Source organism: Leopardus geoffroyi, chromosome E3 (assembly GCF_018350155.1).
Source record: "Leopardus geoffroyi isolate Oge1 chromosome E3, O.geoffroyi_Oge1_pat1.0, whole genome shotgun sequence".
Classification (NCBI taxonomy): Eukaryota; Metazoa; Chordata; class Mammalia; order Carnivora; family Felidae; genus Leopardus; species Leopardus geoffroyi.
Genome location: NC_059340.1, coordinates 10510933 through 10530447, shown reverse-complemented (window position 1 = coordinate 10530447; position 19515 = coordinate 10510933). Strand labels below are relative to the sequence as shown.

General features: G+C 56.7%; 1 protein-coding gene across 3 annotated transcripts in view; it reads right to left on the bottom strand.

Moving 5' to 3' along the window:
- The window catches only part of CLIP2 (CAP-Gly domain containing linker protein 2), a 75890-nt gene extending 62152 nt beyond the window's left edge, over positions 1–13738 (bottom strand). For 2 of the 3 annotated variants that reach the window (XM_045460123.1, XM_045460124.1), the window contains exons 1-2: positions 13444–13738; positions 916–1015 (exon numbers count right to left, since the gene is read on the bottom strand). The gene's annotated coding sequence lies outside the window, so the exon portion shown is untranslated. The remainder of the gene's footprint in view (positions 1–915; positions 1016–13443) is intronic. The other variant, XM_045460126.1, reaches the window with a different exon arrangement.
- Positions 13739–19515: the final 5777 nt, after the last annotated feature.

Sequence of the window (19515 nt, the reverse complement as noted above, 5' to 3'; positions counted from 1 at the left end):
CCCCAGCAGGCACCCCAGCACTCACGCCTGCACTGGAAACCCAGTGCCTCCCCAACCCCTGAACCTAGCAGACGGGCGTGACCACCGTCCGCACAGGCCTACTCCCAGCTGGCACTCACTGCTTGTCCCATCCTGCTTGGAAGGGGGGCTCACTCTGCCTGCATTTGACCGGCGGTGAGGCTAGAATCCCCTCGTGGGAGGGAGCCCAGAGCAGGGTGGGGCTGAGACAGGCCCCCTCCCTGTGAGTCCTGCCAGCTTGAGGTGAAAGCCAAAGCCCGGAGCCCCGTGCCAGCCGCCCCTCGGGTGGGCCCGGGATGGCCGGGGACGTGGCACCCGTCGGCCTGTGACTGTGCCTCCACACCCACCCTCCGCTCCCACCCAGTCAGCGAGGCCCCAGAGGACGCTGGAGCCAGTCCAGGCGGTGCAAGCCCGGCACGCACATGGCCGCTGACCAATGCAGGAGAGGGTGGTGATGGGCCTTGCTTGGGGTGCGGGGTCACCCTGGGAGTACGAGGAGCCTGGCAGCCATCCAGAACCGGCCCGGGGAAGGGACCCGCCCGAGCCTCACAGCAGAGCTGGAGCCGGAACCCAGGCTCCACCAGCCAACGGGGCTTCGGGAGGCGCAGGCCGAAGCTGGGAAGACGGCATGGACGCGGAGGCCGGGGCACCTGCGGGGCAGAGCAGGGGACAGCCCCGGGGCCCCAGATGGCCCCAGCTTCTCCGGCGCCTGAGGCTGCGAGACGAGCAGGGCCAAGTCCGTCCAGAAGACGGGGCTCCCGTGCTCACCATCCTCGCACCTCTCGGCCTCTGAGCTCAGGGCTGTAGATCCCAGTTTGTAAGCTGGCATCTTCCCTGTCCTGCCCGTGGCCCGGGGTGACTACGGGGCCCTGGGAGTGACCGGCCTGTCAGTCTCACCTGAGCTGCACGCACTGGAGCGCGGCCATCGTCCCTCAAGCTTGGAGGTGGTTCAGATGCTGTCCTCAGCAGAGCAGAGGGGACCAGGGCTGTGTCGGGTCTGGGGAGGGGAAGGGACACCAATGTCAATATACTTCCTGGCCTTATACACACACTTACACACACGTACACACACACACACACACACACACACACACACACACACACAGTTGGCACGTTCAGAACCAGGGGACAACCATGGCCCCGAGAACCCGCTCCTGACTGTGGGCCACTCATGGCCCCAGCGAATGGACAGCTGGGGCCCTCCTGCCACTGACCCAGCCTGGCTCCACTGGATGAGGTCCCGGCCAGGCCCAAGGAGAAGGGCTTGGGAACAACATGACTCAAGTTGCCCTATGACCCACCTTTATTCCCATTTCACAGAATGGGAAACTGAGGCCCAGGCTGATGGTCATAGAGCAAGTGAACAGGACAGTGAGATTCAAGCGTCCAAGTGACCGAAAACGTGTGTTGGGCAGAGGGGTCCCTGAGACCAGAAGCAGTCAGAGGCTGAGGGAGGGAAGGGGCCTGCTGAGGTCACCTAGCGATCTAGGCAGAACAGGCAGGAAAGCGCTCCTGCGTCCTGTCTCCCAGGCCAGTGCCCTGACCTAGTCTCTTTTTGCCGCAACTACATCCAACACACGTAGGCCAGGAAACACCACAACACCCGGGGTCTCCTCCCTAACCCAGCCAGCCGGGCCTCCTCCCTAGGGTTAGAATCCACACAAGCAACTTAAAAAATACCCCTGAGCCAAGGATGATCTTTACAACAAGTGGTTCTGGGTCCCCATAACCACATGGGGAAAAACAAATCATGACCCACCCGTGGTTGATAGAACAATGCCCCCCCCCCCGCCAACGATTTTCATGTCCCCATCCCTGGAATGTGTTAACGATGTTAGCTTACACATGGCAAAGGGAAACTGAGGTTGTAGGTGGAATTTAAGGATGCTAGTCAGCCGACCTCCAGATGGGAAGATTATTCTGGATTATGGGGCGGGCCCAATGTGATCACAAGCATCCTTACAAGTGCAAGAGGGAGGCAGGAGGGACAGAATCACAGGGATGGCAGCGTGCCCACAACTCAGGGCGACATGGGTAGCTTTGAACATGGAGGAAGGGGCCACCAGGCAAAGAATGCGGGCAGCCTCTAGGAGCTGGAGAAGGGCAAGAAACAGATTCTTCCCCGAGCCTCTAGAAGGAACACGGCCCTGCTGACATCCTGATTTTAGCCGGGAGAGATCCATTTCAGACTTCTAGCCTCCATAAATCTAAAATAATATATCTGGGGGTGCCTGGGTGGCGCAGTCGGTTAAGCATCCGACTTCAGCCAGGTCACGATCTCGCGGTCCGTGAGTTTGAGCCCCGCGTCAGGCTCTGGGCTGAGGGCTCAGAGCCTGGAGCCTGTTTCCGATTCTGTGTCTCCCTCTCTCTCCGCCCCTCCCCCGTTCATGCTCTGTCTCTCTCTGTCCCAAAAATAAATAAACGTTGAAAAAATAAATAAATAAAATAAAATAAAATAAAATAATACATCTGTGCTGTTTGAGGGCCACTGTGTTTGTGGTCATTTGTCAGGGCAGCAAAGGGAGACTAGTATGTTTATTTCACGTCATACACGAAAACCAATCCCAGAGGGACAGCAGGTCTAACCGTGAAAGGCAAAACAATACAGTATTTAAGAGACACAAATAAAGACTGAGATATGCAAAGATTTCTTAACAGGACACAGAAAATACCAGAAGACAGGGAAAGGACGGATAAATTGGACCAGATTAAGAACTTTTGGGGGCACCTGGTGGCTCAGTTAAGTGTCTGACTCTTGATTTCGGCTCAGGTCATGAGCTCGTGGTCTGTGGGATCAAGCCCCACATCAGGCTCTGTGCTGACAGCACAGAGCCTGCTTGGGATTCTCTCTCTGCCCCTCCCCTGCTTGCTCTTTCTGTCTCAAAATAAAACAAATTTTTTTAATGTTTTTTTTATTTTTGAGAGAGCGTGAGCAGGGGAGGGGCAGCGAAAGATGGAGACACAGAATCCGAAGCAGACTCTAGGCTCTGAGCTGTCAGCACAGAGCCTGACGTGGGGCTCGAACTCACAAACCGCGAGATCATGACCTGAGCCCAAGTTGGAGGCTTAACTGACTGAGCCACCTGGGCACCCTTAAATACATATTTTTTTTACTTAAAAAAAAAAGATTAAGAGTTTCTGTACATCAGGGGTGCCTGGGTGGCGCAGTCGGTTAAGCGTCCGACTTCAGCCAGGTCACGATCTCGCGGTCCGTGAGTTCGAGCCCCGCGTCGGGCTCTGGGCTGATGGCTCAGAGCCTGGAGCCTGTTTCCGATTCTGTGTCTCCCTCTCTCTCTGCCCCTCCCCCGTTCATGCTCTCTCTCTGTCCCAAAAATAAATAAACGTTGAAAAACAAAAAAAAAAAAATTTTAAAAAAGAGTTTCTGTACATCAAATGATACCACTGAGAGAGAGAGAGACAGTATTGTGTGAGGAACGAGCCACAGAAGGGGAAAACATTTGCAAGCCCCACATTCCAAGAATGATTCATATTCAGAATACAGAGAGAATCCAACAAATCAAGTTGGAAAAATCAGCAAGACACCTCAAAGAGCACTACATGAAAAGAGGGTATTTAAAAGACCAGCAAACATATGGAAAGACGTTCTCCTTTGTTGCTCGTCTGGCTAACACCATATTCACCAGAACGCAGAAAGTGAAGCAGACACACGAGGGGTGGGTGAGGCTGCAGAATGTCCAGACCGCTCGCCCACTGCCGAGATGAGAGTCAACTGGTAAGCGATTTGGAAACCAGTTTGATCTCACCTACTAACCCTGACCGCGACCCAGAGACTCCACTCCTAGGCACGCCCCCAAAAGGAATGCGGACATAAGTGCCCCAAAGACAGACTGCTCCTAATGCTCCTAAACTGAAAGTAACCCAAGTATCCAACCCCGTGAGAAGGAGTAACTAAGGCGGGCTCTCTTCCTGCAATGGAAGAAAATACAGCAATGCAAATGAATGAGCTACAACTCTATGCAACCACGTGTCTGAGCTCTGTGATTATACACTTGTGTGTTATTTTTTTTTTTATTTTTTTAATGTTTGTTTATTTTTGAGAGAGGGAGAGGCAGAGTGTGAGTGGGGGAGGGGCAGAGAGAGAGAGGGAGACACAGAATCCGAAGCAGGCTCCAGGCTCCGAGCTGTCGGCACAGAGCCTGATGCGGGGCTCGAACCCACCAACTGTGAGATCATCACCTGAGCCAAAGTCAGATGCTTAACTGACTGAGCCACCTGGGCACCCCAAAATAAAGAAACTTTAAATATGTACATAAATATAAACAAACAAATAAATAAAAATGAAGTCAGTGGACAATCATTACTGATGATATCAAAAACCAGGGGGGGCTCCTGGGTGGCTCAGTCAGTTAAGTATATGGTTCTTGATTTCCGCTCAGGTCATCATCTCACTCGCTCATGGGTTCGAGCCCCACATCGGGCTCTGTGCTGACAGTGTGGGGCCTGCTTGGGATTCTCTCTCTCCCTCTCTCTCTGCCCCTCCCCCACTAGCACTCTCAAAAATAAATACCTAAACATAAAAAAAAAATCAGGGAAGGGGTCCCCCTTGGGTCAGGGGTACTAACTGGAAGGACAACAGGAGGGGTTCTGGGGAGCCAGCAGGCTCTCATTCTACAAGGATTTCAGTTTGGAAACTTCACCAAGTATGCTTATGTCATGCACACTTTTCTGCATGGATACTGTATTTCAATAAAAAGGCTTTAAAATTCTTTTTTTTTTTAATTTTTTTAAACATTTATTTATATTGAGACAGAGACAGAGCATGAACGGGGGAGGGTCAGAGAGAGAGGGAGACACAGAATCGGAAGCAGGCTCCAGGCTCTGAGCAGTCAGCACAGAGCCCGACGCGGGGCTCAAACTCACGGACCGGACCGTGAGATCGTGACCTGAGCCGAAGTCGGACGCTTAACCGACTGAGCCACCCAGGCGCCCCTAAAATTCTTTTTAATTACCTGGGCTGGGGGTGGGTGGCAGCGGAAGTGGAGGAAGCAGGGGTGGTCCCAGCCCCTCTGGGTCCTTCCCGCCTATCAGACAGCCCCGGGCAGTGGTGCCTAACCATGGGGACCCACGGGGCATCTGGCTCCCCGCGGTTCTGCGAGCTCCCTGCAGGCAGGCCCAAGCCCCATGGACGTCAAGCACCCAGGGCCTGACCCACAGCGGTGCCGTGCTCACCGCACAACCTTCCCGAACACCAACCTTCCTCCCTGAACAAGGCATGCCAAGTCAGCACCCCAGCATCCTCTCTCGAGCCTTGCCCTGCAGGGAGGAGGCTGAGCCCCCCTGAGGTCTGGGCCTGTGGGGACAGAATACAAACCAGGGCCCACGTGGCAGCCTGGAGAACGCATGAACCAGCCAGGGGGCCAGGGGCACCATCTAAACCTCTGAAGGACAAAGGGCAACCCAGGGCTGTGGGTGGGTGATGGGACGGGATGGGCGGAGGAGGGGCAGAACCTGGTGGCCCCAGGGGTGAGGTCAGTCACTAAGAAGCCCTCGTGGTGTTTTAGTGCTTCCAGAAAGGCAGCCACCACCCCCAGCCACCAAAAGCTGCCTGAATGCCACAGACGTCCACCCACACCCATACACATCCTACCACATCCCCAGGCCTTTGCAAACACTGTTCCTTCTGCCTAATGCTGGTCCTCTCATCCGCTGGCAAACTCCCTCACATCTCGCTGACGGCAGCTTTAAGAGGGCAGATTCTTTGCAGATCGTATCCATTGCTGAGCTCTCGGTACCTAGGACAGCGCCCAGCACATGCAGCAGCTCAAACTGCCTAACGAGCACGCGAATGAATGAAAGAAACACGAACGCGTGGAAACGCCCTCCCTCCGCTACCACCCTCTTCCTCTCCACACCCATGGCAGCTTGTTCACACACCACAGCCGCACTCACTGGCCGGCTTGGAGCGAGCTCTGGGAAGGGCAGAAGGTTCCCAACAATTAGCATCGGGCACAGAGTGGATGCTAACCACATTTGGGTCCAATGAACAAAGAGGCAGGCAGTGAGCCCCCCATCACTGGAGGAGATCAAGCAGAGACCAAGACCTGTTCTCAGAGTAGGTATCTGCTCCAGGTGGCACAGCTGCCCCGCGAGGCTCTCCCAAACTCACACAGCTACTATTACTGTCCATAACAACACTAACCAACTATGTTGAGCACCGCCCCCCTTCTCAGGGCTGGAAGGGTGACCCCATGTCCACACCACTCTCTGTCACAGAGCTTGATTCTTCACTGTGCTGGACTCAGAGCCTGTGTGGGTGCACCTGGTGTAGGGGGTCCAGGTGGGATGGGCCCCCCTCTCTTCTGCTGAGCTGTTCCAGCCTAAGGAGACACAGACCCACAATATCTGTTCTGCTCCAGACGCCGGCCCAAGTGCTTTATAAATACTACCTCATTTAACCTCTGCAACAGCCCTGTTATGAATTCCATCCACTTTACTAGTGGGAAGCTGAGGCCTGGAGTGGTCAATCGTTTGCTTAGGGTGACACAACTGATCCAATAGTAGATGTGGAATTCGAACTCGGGCCCTCTGGCCACACAGCCTGAGTTCGTAACCACCCTTCTTGACTTCCTTTCTTTTTTTTTTTTTTTTTAATTTTTTTTTTCAACGTTTATTTATTTTTGGGACAGAGAGAGACAGAGCACGAACGGGGGAGGGGCAGAGAGAGAGGGAGACACAGAATCGGAAACAGGCTCCAGGCTCTGAGCCATCAGCCCAGAGCCCGACGCGGGGCTCGAACTCACGGAGTGCGAGATCGTGACCTGGCTGAAGTCGGACGCTTAACCGACTGCGCCACCCAGGCGCCCCTTGACTTCCTTTCTTGACTTCCTCAGAATCAAGACCAACTCTCCTCCTGGCACCCAGGTTGGGGAGGACAGGGCAGAGGTTTCAAGGACGAGGCCAGGAGGACACCCCCCAGCCCTGGGTGCTGAGGCCATGGCCTGTGGTCTCTCTGCCCACTAGCCTAGGCCTTGCCTGCCTCTGGCCTCATTTCCTGGGAACCCTGTCCACCAGCACCCTTCGTTCCAGCTTCCTTGAGTTTCTCATTGCTCCCTAAGATCCCTCCCCCCGTCGCTCATTCTGCCACACGCCTTCACCCTTCTATCCTTCAGCCAACTCCTGGGGCCGACTGGGTGCACTCCCTGTATCATGTCCCCCACGCCTCCTCGGGAGATGGGGATTCTTGGGCAGGAGCCAGCGTGGCTCCTAGCTCATCAGCTCTCACGCACCTCTGGGGCCAGGCAGACCCCAGTGAACAGGCTGGCTGTGAGCACGAACCCTGGCTCTCAGCGGTCCACAGGGACCCTCCAGGAGGAGGCTTAGAAAGATCAGAAGGCAGAGTCACCTGGGTGGCTCAGTCGGTTAAGCATCCAACTTTGGCTCAGGTCAAAATCTCATGGTTCGTGAGTTCAAGCCCCAAGTCGGGCTCTGTGCTGACAGCTCAGAGCCTGGAGCCTGCTTCAGATTCTGGATCTCCGTCTTTCTTTGCCCCTCCTCCACTCACACTCGCTTGTTCTCTCTCTCAATTTCTCTCAAAAATAAACAAATATCTTTTAAAAAGTTAAAGATAGAGGGGCGCCTAGGTGGCTCAGTCGGTTAAGTGTCCGACTCTTGGGTTCGTCTCAAGTCATGATCTCGGGGTTTCATGAGTTTGAGCCCCACATTGGGCTGTGCGCTGATGGTATGGAGCCTGCTTGGGATTTTCTCTCTCTCTCTCTCTCCCTCTCTCTCTGTCCCTCCCCTGCTCACGCTGTCTGTCTCTTTCAAGACAAATAAATAAACTTTAAAAAAAAATTTAAAGAAAGGAAGATCAGAAGGCGGCCGCTCTCACCCTCTACCTTCTGGACCAAGGGCCATACCGGGACCACAATGGCTGGCAGCCTGACCCTTAGGCTTTAGTGGTATATACAGCAGGGCTCACAGGAGCGAGGTGACAATACAGCCGCTCAAAATACCTGCCTCGCCCTCAGATCAGGCTACTAGAAAGCTCCGAGGCAAGTTACCTGCCACGGAAGGTACGGCAGCCCCTCCAGCTTCGTTTGATTTTTGCCACCCCAGCTTTGCTCTTTACCCTGGTCATTTTCATCTCGTTATGGGGCGTTTACCTTTGCGAATCATCTCCAGCCCTTTCTGGAGTCACACAAAGAACACACAAGACCCTCTCGGATGTCTCCCCTCCTCCACCCTGAGCTCCCGGTACTGGGCACAACCCCTGGCACAGAAACTGAAGTGTGAGCTGTGTCGGAGAACCAACGAATTTATGCAAGGAACAGTCCACAGTAGAAAAGGGAACAGCCTGAGCAGAATGAGGACACAAGGCAGCAAAACATCCCCGGGCACCAAATGCTGCTCCCTCCCTCATGGCAGCGTCCAGCTTCACACTTGACTTAGGGTGACACACTTGTGGGACCACAAGTGACTTAGGGACCACACGAGTGGTGGGCTTTAGGCTGAGAACTCCAGGCTGGAAAAAACAGGGACTCCTTGTGAGCCTGAAAGTCCACCCCCCCGTGGCAAAGAGGCCACGAGGGTGAAAAGGGATGTGTGCAGAGCAGGTGTTTTCCTGGGCAGAGTCAAAGGCAGATTCCAGGGATGTACCAAGAGCTGCCCAGGGAAGACAGAAGCATTAGGTGGTCAAGGGCCCGAATTTACACCTTGTTGATAAAAACCACCTGACATGCTCTGCTTTCTATTTATTTTTTTTTTAATGCTTATTTATTATTTTGAAAGAGAGAGAGAGAGACAGAGCACAAGTGGAGGAGGGGCAGAGAGAGGCAGACAGGGAGACGCAGAATCCGAAGCAAACTCCAGGCTCCAAGCTGTCAGCACAGAGCCTGACGAGGGGCTTGAACCCACGGACCGTGAGATCGTGACCTGAGCTGAAGTTGGCCGCTTAACCAACGGAGCCACCCAGACGTCCCATCTGCTTTCTATTCAGCAGGGACACACTTCATTGGCATTTTCAAGCATTTCCTCTGAGATCCTGAGTTTTGTATTACTGTTTCTGTGCACCGACCCTGGTAGCCCTGGTGGGACAGGGTGGGCAGTGGGGTGGCCCAGGTCTCCAGGTCCTGAAGGGAGGAGCCTCATCTGCTCCTGAGCCAGGGCTGGGGGTGGGGAGGGCACCCTCGGTCCCCACACCGGCCAGGCTGGGCCACTCCAGCTACTCCCAAGAAATGCCGCTGCCTAGAGGTGGAGACCGCAGTGGAGACCGCAGTTAACTGGCTCTGGGTCCGCCTCTCCCGTCAGATCCAGTTTTCCAGGCTAGCAATGCCCCGCTCACCCGTCCTCCCCCAGCACACACCACGTGGGCATCCTCCAGCGGCTGACACTGTAGTTGGTGCCCGGCACCGTTTCCCCGCCCCCACCCCCAGCCCCAGAGATCACATGGCCTGCCGCCCACCAGCTGGGCGCCCAAGCCAGTGCCGGGTTGGTCTCTCAGCCCCCCAAGACTGGTCTCTCAGCACCCCAAGACTGAGGGGAGTGCCCACAGGAGGTCCTGTGGCCTCAAGCTAAAGCCCCCATTCAGGGCAGTCACATCAGCAACCCAGAGAGACACAGCCTACCAGGAGAGAAGATGAGAGGCAGAGAAAATGAAACCGCAGTCCAGAAAAGAGGAAAACCAGAGGAGGGGCTGTCTGCCAGCATCCCAGGTCCTGGGGGAGCCGGGCGGCCTGCAACTGTTTGCTGCAGAAGTTTCCTTTCCCTCCTAACTCTCCTTTCACTTAACCTAATTGGAGAAGCTTCCTGTTCCCCTGTAAGAAAATAATCCTGAAGACGTGGGTCAGGGCCCTCCCTGCTCACCAAGCCACGCCCACCGCTCCCAGCTCATTAAGGCTGAGACTCGTCTGGGTAAGGCCAGCGTGGGAGGGTGGGGAGAGCCGGCGGGGAAGCCAAGGCACAGCCAGCTGGGGGGGGGCCCCGGGAGCCAGACGGTGCTTGGACTTTGCACTTGGGCAACCGGGGTGGTGTCTGAGGAAGGCACGGCCCAAACCAGGCTTTAGTGAAACGCACATGGTAGCATGTCCCCCAGGCACCCTGTAGGTGCTTGACGCACGAAAGGCCAACAGGGAAACCTCTCTGTGCCCCGACGTCCTCATCTGTAAAATGCAGGCAGCCTCGTGAAGATATCCACAAACGGAAACACGCATTTAGAGAGCTCGCCGACGGTTCCTGGCACAGAGTAAGCCCTCGGTATGTGTTGTTTTCTTAAAAACCTACACGAAAGCTGGGGTTCCCCATCCCCCCCAAGAGCCATCAGGCAGGTGGTACGGTCTGAACGTTTGTGACTACCCCCCCCCCCAACCTCCACATTCATATGTTGAAACCTAAGCCCCAACGTGAGGTGACATTGTCAGGAGGCCAGGGGCCTTGGGAGGTGACAGGGTCAGGAGGGAGGGGCCCTCCAGGACAGGATCAGTGTCCTCATAAAAGGGACCCCGGACCGTTCCGCAGCCCTTTCTGCCGTGTGTGAATACAGGAAGTGTGCGACCCGGAAGAGGGCCTCCCCTGGAACATGCTGGCACCCTGATCTTGGACTTCCAGACTCCAGAACCGTGAGAAATCGATTTCTGCTGGGTATAAGCCACCTGGTCCGTGGTATTTTGTCACCGCCGCTTAGATGAGGCCGGCAGGGAACCAGCAGGGTCAGGAAGGCCGCTGGCCCCTCCTCTGAGCACGGAAGCAGAGGTGCGGGGAGAGGGCATCAGGAGGGCAGGGTCAACCTTCAGGGTGGCGGGCCCAGGGAGGGGACACCAGGAGGGAACTGTCCCCCACGTCAAGGACCAGAATGGAGGGGGCAGCTCTGGGAGGAGGCCGCGGGGAGCGGCCAACAGGCAGGCACGGCTGCCCCAGCAAGGACACAAGCTGGGGGACGGGACGAGCCACGTGTGTGTGGACGGGAGCTATGTGCGTAGAGCAGCGATGAACACTGGTCACCCGCCCTGTCACAGCGCACGACTTCACACACATCCATCCGTTCGGTTCTCACAACAACCCTAAAAGGTGGATACCATAAGCACCCTCACTTCATAGACAGGGAAACTGAGGCAGAGAGGTGCAGTGACTTGTCCGAGGTCACACAGCTAGGAAGGAACAGAGCTGGAATCTGAACCCAGGCTGTCAGGTGCCAGCATCCAAACGCTTAACCGCCAAATCAGGCAGCAGATACTGCAGGGGGGTTGGCACCTCTGTGGGTGGGTCGCCCTCCTTGGGAGTTTGAGCTCCGGGTGCAGAATTCCAGAGAGCACCTTCCCAGCCTGCCGGGTGCACCTAGAAGCTTGCTGGTGCAAAAGCTCATGTGAGCCGAGGCTCTTCCCAGGTTCCCTCTGCAAGGTCCCTGCCTTTGAAGCTCCACTCCAACCCTCCCCGCTCCACCTGACCCAGAGCCCATACCCCAACGTCTCTCCTGGGCCAGACACTGCGGGTGCCAGCGCAATCTGGGCTTATAGCCCCTGGAGGAAGGTGCCTGGCCACCCCCTCCCCCCTCCTCCCTGCCCCTCCGTGTGCAAAAGTAGAAGGGACAGGGGCGCCTGGGTGGCTCCGTCGGTTGAGCTGCCGACTTCGGCTCAGGTCATGATCTCACAGCTCGTGAGTTTGTGCCCCACATTGGGCTCTGTGCTGACCGCTCAGAACCTGAAGCCTGCTTTCGATTCTGTGTCTTCCTCTCTCTCTGCCCCTCCCCTGCTTGCGCTCTATCTCTCTCTCCTCTCTCTCTCAAAAATAAATAAGCATCAGGGGCGCCTGGGTGGCTCCGTCGGTTAAGCGTCCGACTTCCGCTCAGGTCATGATCTCACCGTCCGTGAGTTCGAGCCCCCCGTCAGGCTCTGTGCCGACAGCTCAGAGCCTGGAGCCTGCTTCGGATTCTGTGTCTCCCTCTCTCTCTGCCCCTCCCCTGCTCATGCTCTCTCTCTGTCTCAAAAATAAATAAAAACATTTAAAAATAAATAAACATTAAAAAAAATTTTTTTTTAAAAGTAGAAGAGACAGAACAATCCCTTCCCTCAAACCCCATGCCCCAATCACCTAAATCCTTTACTGTTCCTCCTTCCCATCAGCCACGAGGCCTCCTTTTAGGACTCCAAGCATTTACCCCCACTACTTCTCCTGCCTGAAGCTCTTGTGTGGCATCCTGGCAGCAAACTTATGCACGGTGCCCCCATCAAGCTTCCTGCTCCACCCCATCCTCCAGGCGTCCCTCCTCTGTATTTCCAGCTACCCCACCAAGGCACTCATCAAGCAAGCCACCAAGACTTGCAGGGCTGTGCCCTTTGGGGGCAGCGAGGCCCCTGTTCTGTGTACCTGCCAGCTCCTGGCAGTGCTGGGCCAGGTGACAGCAGCTGGATGAATGAAGGGCTCATTGTTTACATTACAACTGGTGAGGAGTCTTGCCCCACGTGGTGTTCCCTGCACTCTCCTCCTCCTCTGCCAGCAGCCCTAGGCCACTGCTACCCCCACTAACCTCCCTTGGGCATCTTACAGGGGTGAGGACATCTCCCCCCTCATATTGGAGAAGCGGGGTATCCAAGGTTGGGAACGCGCTGCTGGGTGTCTGACTCCCCCCCCCCCAAGGTGCCCCCTCTGTCCGTCCTTCCCAGGGTGGGGCCAGGGCCTGCGTGGCAGTGCCCAGTGGGCACCCGCCCCGCCCAAGCCCCGCCTGAAGGGCCCAAACGGGCGCGCCCTGGAGGCCCAGCAGAGCATCTCGGTGGCGATGGCCCCTCCCTGTGGGGAGGGCAGAAAATCTGCTGCCTCACCAGCTACCAGCGCCAGCCTGGGGGGGCACCCCTGGCGGGATGCCGCCCCGCCCCAGTCTCCCCCATACCCCCTCCACCATGCACTTAGAGCAAGTTTTGCAAAGGGAATCGGCCGGGCGACCCCAGCCGGCGGGGCGGGGGCTCCGTGTTCTCCCAGACCCGGGGTCTGGAAAAGGGGGCTGTATGGCCGCGCCCACCGGGCTGTGCCCCCCCCCCCCCATTCCCCCACCGCCTGGGAGCTCAGAGAGCCCTGCGGCGCGTCCGGCCTCCCGGCGCTGCCCTTGAGAGCCGGGACAGGCAGCCCCCACAACAGATGTGCCGAACCCCAGTCTGCGGATGCGGGCACCGACGGTGCCGGAGATGCCTTCACCGAAGGGACTCGCAGCCCGGGAAGCACCCCCCCCCACACACACACAACGCCAGCAGCGTCCTCTCCTCGCCTGCGGGCGACAGGGAAGTTGGGGGTGCACGGGGAGCAGCTCCCGCTCACGCCCACCCGCCGGCCCCCGGCCCTCCGGCCTCTCCCACGCCCCGACAATGCCTGCGGGCGGCCGCCCCGCTGCAGCTCAGGCCGGGCCGCCGCCGCCTCCCGCATCCCTCGCTCCTTTGTTGCCCGGCGAGCCCCCTCCCCCGGGGGCCCTCCGGCCGCTCCTACCTGCGCCCCTCCGGCTGCGGGCTGCGCTGCGGAAGGCCCGGCGCCCGGCCTCCTCCGCTCCCGGCCCGGACGCCGCGGGGGGAGAGGATGCTGCGGCCCCTCCCCGCGCGCCGCTGCCCACCGGCCGCAGCCCCTCCCGGGGCCGGGGCTCCGCGCTCGCGCTCCGGGCCCGGGCCACGCTCCGCGGCCGCAGCCGCAGCCGCGTCCGGGCGGCGGCGGCGGCGGGAAGGCGGGAGGCGCGGTTCGAGCAGCCCCGGCCGCCGCCTGCGCGCCCCGCGGCCGAGCCGAGCCGAGCCGAGCTGAGCGGGAGCGGAGCGAGCGGCCCGGCTCCGGGAGGGAACAAAAGGGGCCGGCGCTGGGGCGGGCGCGGGAGGGCGGGGCCTGGCGCGGCGGGGGTCAGGCGCGCGTTCACGTGGCCTCGCGTTTCTCCGGCCGCCGCGCCGCGCCGCAAGCGGGCGGGCGGGCGGAAAACGCTGCCGTATACCTTGTCCTCCGCCGGAGGCAGTCAGTTGTGGGGCGTCTGGGGTGCGCCCACACCCGCCTCGGCGATGGTCACCTATCGACGCCGAAATCGTGTTGATGCTCGGCTCACAAGGCTGTCTCAGACCATTGGAAGAGATGCAAACTCGAGATGCTGGGAGAGATGGGGAGGAGCTTCCCCGGAAGGCTTCACGGAGGAGGTGACATTTGAACTGGACAGGAACTGATGAGGAGGGGATGATGTAGCCGGTAGAGCCGAGCTGAGAACTCCAGGTCTTACTGAGCTGTCCTGAGGCCAAGGCAGGTGGGGGGGAAAGGCACGGGGGTCTTGGTGATACACTCCCAACTTGTTATTGGAAAAAGTGGTCCTCAAGACCCAGATGAATATTACGCCCTCAGTAAGACCCGTCTCCTGGGGTGTCACAGGAGTTGACACAGCTGTCAGCACCCCCCCACACACCCCCGGGTGGGGAGGAGGCAGAGGTTAAGTGGCAGCCCAGGAGCAAGAAATATCAGACTCCCGACACCCATAGGTGCTTGCACTGTGACTGGCCTCTGTGCCTCTGTGCCACCTTCCCTGGCCTTGATAAGCTAACCTCGGAGCCATTGCCCTTAGTTCTACCTGTAATGCCCTTGTCCCCTTCTCTATTTGACAAATCATCCTTCCCTTTCAAAGCCCAGCTCAAATTCACCTCCATTTCCCTTGAGCATGAGAAGGTGGGTGTGTTGAGGAAGGTTGTGGTCCACACAGTGACACTGACTCCAAGGAGGACAGGCAGGCACCAAGCAGTCTTCTTCATGTCCCCTAAGGCACCCAGTCCTGTGCCTGGCCAAGGGTAGACAATGACACCTGAATGAATGAATTGGTTCAGTTACCACCACCATCCCTCCACTGCTCTGGTATCCATCATCTTTGAGAAATGAGTTAACCTCTTAAGAGTTTTTTTTTAACGTCTATGTATTTATTTTGAGAAAGAGAGAGCACACGTGCAAGCAGGGGAGAGACAGAGAGAGAGAGGGAGAGAGAGACTCTCAAGCAGGCTCCATGTTGTCAGCGCAGAGCCCAGTGTGGGACTTGAACTCGCAAATCACGAGATCATGACCTGAGCCGAAATCAAGAGTTGGATGCTTAACCCACTGAGTCACCAGGTGCCCCAAGGCCAGAGGTTTCCCAAGCTTTTAAGGACATGCAGTCCTTCGAAACTTTGAACCCTGGGGAGGATCTCCCAGAAATGTACAATACACGCATGCACATACACGTGTGCACACACACACACACACATTCATGCACATACATATACACACAGAGTTTTGCATACAGGTTCAGGCAATTCACAGACCCCCTTGGATCCCCACCTGGTCTGTACACCCAGGTTCTAGGGCAGAAAGCTCAGAAAAGATGGGGGTGAGTGCATCAGGGGGGCGGGGGGTAGGGTGTAGTAAAGAGTATGATTTACCCAAATGAGTGGGTTTCTGGCCCAGATCAAATGGCACCTGTATTCTGGGGGCACTTCTCCCTTCTTTGACACATACAGCTTCTGGAACGAGGAAAATGGCCGAAGTTCCCAGGACATCAACCCACCAGAAATAGACCAAGAAGGTTCCCTGTTGGAAACTAAACCATTTAGTCCGACCTGTCCTTCCACAGGTGGATAAACTGAGGTCTAAAGAGAGGCAGGAGGGGCGCGCCTGGGTGGCTCAGCTGGTTGGGCGTCCGACTTCACCTCAGGTCATGATCTCGCAGTTTGTGGGTTCGAGCCCCGCGTCAGGCTCTGTGCTGACAGCTTGGAGCCTGGAGCCTATTTCGGATTCTGTGTCTTCCTCTCTCTCTGCTCCTCCCCCACTCATGCTCTGTCTTTCTCTCTCCTTAAAAAAAAAAAAAAAAAATAGAGGCAGGAATAATAATAATAATAATAATAATAATAATAATAATAATAAAGAGAGGCAGGGATTTATCCAGGTCACAAGGTCCTGCTGTGATGCATTTGAGCTCCCCTGTGCCTGTCAGGGTTCAGCCACCCCCTCTTGCCTTCTACCCACCCCTAACCACCCCCCACCAGCCCCTCCCTCACTTACAGCCCCCAGTGCTATTCAGACCAACAGTGCACACAGAGTACTAGCTTCCCCAGCCTCGGACTCCGAGGGTGGAGCTGCAAAGGGGCAACTCACCTGGGCCAGCACCACCTTCTGCCCTTACTGCTGCCAGCTTGTTCTAGATGAGAAAAGATACTTTCTCTCTCCCGGGAGCTTGGATTGGGGTTTGCTGCTTCCTGCAGCCACGTGAACGCTGTAGGTGTACAGGGTGGAGCTGGGCAAGATGCCCCAGGGCATCAGGCCTGGGGTGGGGCTGGTGTGGGGGGTGAGGACCAGGGGAGGAGAGCCCTCCCAGCTGACCTCTCAGGCAGGGCTTTGTCTCCCCAGAAAGCGCTGATTTGGCCATTTTCTTGCTGACACTGGCCCTGACTGGCAGCCCACAGGACGGGGTGGGGGGAGGAGGGGTAGGTGGGGGGGGGGGGGGGGCTTTCATAGGAAGAGCACATTGGGAATAAGAGGGGGGCCAGGGCAGAGCCAAGAGAGGCCGGACTGCCCAGCAGGTTGCTGCCTCTCTGCTGCACTTTTTACTGTTTGAATCTTGAGGATCAACACCACATCGGTCGTGATGGAATATTTTACAGCCTTTGAATTGCTTATTCTACTAGGAATTTGTAACAACGGTCCTATATTTAGGTCAGTTGAAAAATGCATGTCACATACACCTGAAACTGACATAATCCTGTGAAGTTAATTATACTTCCATTTTTTTTTTTTTAATCACATCATAAAACCCTGGGTGTGGTAGACTTTCAACCTTGTCACCTACAGAGGGAAAAACTGGTAACCCTGGTGGGCTTTGGAGGGGAGAGGGATCTCTGAGATATTTCTCTCCCCTTTTCTGTTATTTTTCTACAATCAACATGTGTTACTTAACTAACAAAAGAAATTTAAACCCCAACCCGCTTCTGTTAAGATGATTGTTTGGATGTTGTGTTTCTGCTAAAAACACAAAAAAATGATTGTTTGGATGCTGTCTCGGCAGCCTCGGGCTGGGAGTGACATCACCATGGAGATATCAGCGGAGGCCATCCCTCTGAAGGCCACACCCTGTCTTGCAAACACGTGGACTTTCTTTGCCTTCCCTCCCAGAGAATCACAGCACCTCCCTCCGGGTTGATACGGCCCCTTAGTGTAAGGAGCCCAGCAGCTACTGGAGACTGGAGTGCTTCTCTCTGTTGGGGGTTTCCAAGTTCTGGGGGCTTTGTCCGGGCGGCCTCCCTGATTTCCTGAGGACAGATGGTAAACCAAGGCTGGCCGAGTGAACAAAAAGCTGGCATTGCTGAGTACTGATTATCTACTGAGTAGATTTCAAGCGAAGAACTGCGCTTGGGTTGCCGAAAGAAAGGAAGAGGGACCCCTTGGAGGAGAACGAGCAAAGGGAGTTTCTCCAGAGCTTGCTATATAGTAAAGGAGTCCGCCCCATCACTCGTGTTTTTGCAAAGACTCCAGGCTGGCAGGGGGCAGGAGAGCCTCAGAGTGGGCAAAAGGGAAGATGTCTGGATGGGAGGCTGTTAGCACAGGGAAGCTACAGGCAGGATAACTTGAATCGGGATGTATGTCACCACTGTGACTGGTGAGGGGAACGTCGGTGAGGCTTTTTCTGGCTGGTCCTGAGCTGGCGGTGGAGGCAAAGATTCAGGAAGCTGGCAGTTACTGACGGAGTCCGGCCCATCTGGGGCCGATCACTACGGGGGTTAATCATTTGTCTTCCCAGACCGCAGGGTGCAAATTGTGGGTCGCTTCATTTTCATATGTGGTCTGGCCGTTGTATTTAGAGAGGAGGAAAACGAGTCACGGAGAGGTTAAGGGACAGGCCCAAGGCCACACAGCTCCTGGGTGCAAGGTTGGCCAGGCCTCCGGGCTTCAGTGCTGGGCATAGAGAGAGCAGAGAGAGGCCACCTTGAACTTCGATGTGAGCTCTGCCACCTTCCGGCCTTGTGACCCGCAGCAGGCAGCCTGGGAAACCGGTCCCTCAGAGCCACACTGAGAGGGACCTCTGCATGCAATGTGCCAGTTCCACATGCACCTGCTGAGGGTGTGCTCTCTCTATTGCTTCCTGTATGCCGTGCATGGGTCTGAGCAACTGAGAGCCTGTAAACTTGTGTCGTCCTCAGGATGCCCCGGGAGCAGGGTCTGTTTCTGGCCCCGTTGACAGACAAGGGTCTGACACAGGTTCACAGAGCAGGTAGGGAGCGGCGCTGTGTGGAACCCAGGGCCCCCGGGGCCCAGACTTGATGTTTTAGTGCCCGCACTTCCTGCCCCTCGGACAAAGTAGAGACTGAAGGGACAGTAGGGGCGCCTGATGAGGTGAGCTGCTTTTCCTTGGGTGACTCCCGAATGGGCTTCTCCAATGCGGGGGGGTGGGAGGGACTTTGGGAATGGGGGAACGAGGAGGGCACAGGCCACCCCTCGTGGGAGGATGACATCAGTACTCACCAAGAGTCAGGGAAATGCCTGTCTCAGGGCTTTGCTGCTGGGTGGTTCCTGATGAGGCAGAGAAGAGGCCCCAGGTGTCTCCGGCCTCCACTCCTCCTGGAGTTACTTGGGTCCCAAGACGGGCCAGCCGCCTGGTCTCCTCTTGCCGAGGAAAGTTTCTAGAAGGTGCTGGCTGCAGGGCCCCTGGGCAGTCCCTTGTTTCCCAACCTTCACAGCTGTTATTCCTCATTCCTCTCTCCTCCTCCTTGTCCCCAAGTGTGGACATCTGGGCCTCGCGTCACACCCTGGGGGCGTGTTTATTCTGTGTTTCTGCGAGCCTCTTGCCTGGGGAGACCGCCAGTGTCTTTCTCCCTGGGACACTGCCCACTGGCCTTTACTCCTCCCCCCACCAGGGCTTGCCCACCCCCTCACAAGTGGCCCGGGTCCAAGGGGACGTCTCCTTTGGGTCCCTTTGAGTTCTTCGGAGAAGTCGTACAGATCACCCATCACCCGCGCCAAAAACACGAAACCGGAGACCGGCAGGAATGTTACCCGTTTGTTACTTCACCACGAAAAGCCGCTGGGAAATGTGCTGTCACCATTTCCTGTAAGAAAGGGTGTTTGGGCACCAGGAAAAGGTGAGAGCATCCTTTTGGAATAAAGGACGGCCCTTTAAGTACCTCTAGCTTTCTGGAAAACTCTTGTTCTGTTCACTTTGCTGCTGATGGGGGAACACTTGGTCAAAGTTGACAGCCGTTCACCGAACGTTTGGGACCGGTGTCCTGTGGAGGGTGCACACTCCAGCTTGGAGGGCCCAGGGCGGTGACTTTCCTGGTCCCACCCCAATCCTGGTGTTCTCAGACATCTTGCTTTCCTAATGGAATTGCACTGCCCGGTCTGGCTTTTCTTAGACCCGCTCGCACATCCTTCCCTTTCCCCCCTGCCTTCCGGGGCCCCTCTGAGCCTTGGATGTCGTTACGTGCCCCCCCCAGCCCCCTCCGCCACCATGTCTGCGAGCCAGATGTTTGGGGAGAAGCGAGGAGGTCATCTGTCCAAGCCCTGTTTTGCAGCAGCAGAGATAAA